Source organism: Orycteropus afer, unplaced genomic scaffold, assembly GCF_000298275.1.
Source record: "Orycteropus afer afer isolate SDZICR_OR568_19922 unplaced genomic scaffold, OryAfe1.0 scaffold00842, whole genome shotgun sequence".
NCBI classification, from domain to species: Eukaryota; Metazoa; Chordata; class Mammalia; order Tubulidentata; family Orycteropodidae; genus Orycteropus; species Orycteropus afer.
Window position 1 is genome coordinate 18,982 of NW_006922429.1, and position 792 is coordinate 19,773.

Consider the following 792-nt stretch of genomic DNA (forward strand, 5'->3'; position numbering starts at 1 on the left):
TGGGTTTCTGAGGCAGTATCACTACGGAAGGAGATTGCCCAACCTTTCTTCTGAGGAGTGGCTGGTGGGTTTGAACCTCCAGCCTTCTGGTTAGCAGTCAAGTGCCTTAGGCACTACGCTACCAGAGCACCTGTCAAACACCTATATAGCCCTTATTCTGTGACTGTCTATGACCTCTTTGACTGACAAAAACTCGGTTGTAGCACTGTGTTCTGATTTTGGTGTGTAATGGAAAGCTCTAAATTGCTGCCAACATCTTCCCTCCAAATCTGGCTCTGTCCTGGCCGATCTGTGTGTCCCTTGGCAAGTTACAGAACTTCTGGAAGGCTCCCTCTCCTTATTTGTAAAGAGGAAATAACAGCCCTGTTCAATAAAGTATACTCATTGCCTATGGTAATAAGGACATGAAGCAGCAAACACAACCAGACACAGTTGTAGCTATTTTACATTGGTTACATATGTTTACAAGGAGCTCTGGTGGTGCAATGGTCAAAGTGCTCAGCTGCTAACCTGAGGGGTGGCAGTTCGAACTTACCCAGCAGCTCCACTGCAGAAAGACCTGGCAATCTGCTTCCTTGGAAGATGAAGTCTAAACACCCCTTCAGGGGTTGTTCTGCTCTGTTACAAGGAGTTACTATGAGCTGAAGTCAATTTGATGGCACCACCACCAACAACAACATAAGCTCAATCCCATCCAGACATACTATTTTGCAGTAGAGCAAACTCAGCACAGAGATGTTAAGTACTTACTCAGGGTCACACAGCTAATAAGTGGCAGGGCTTTAGGTGATG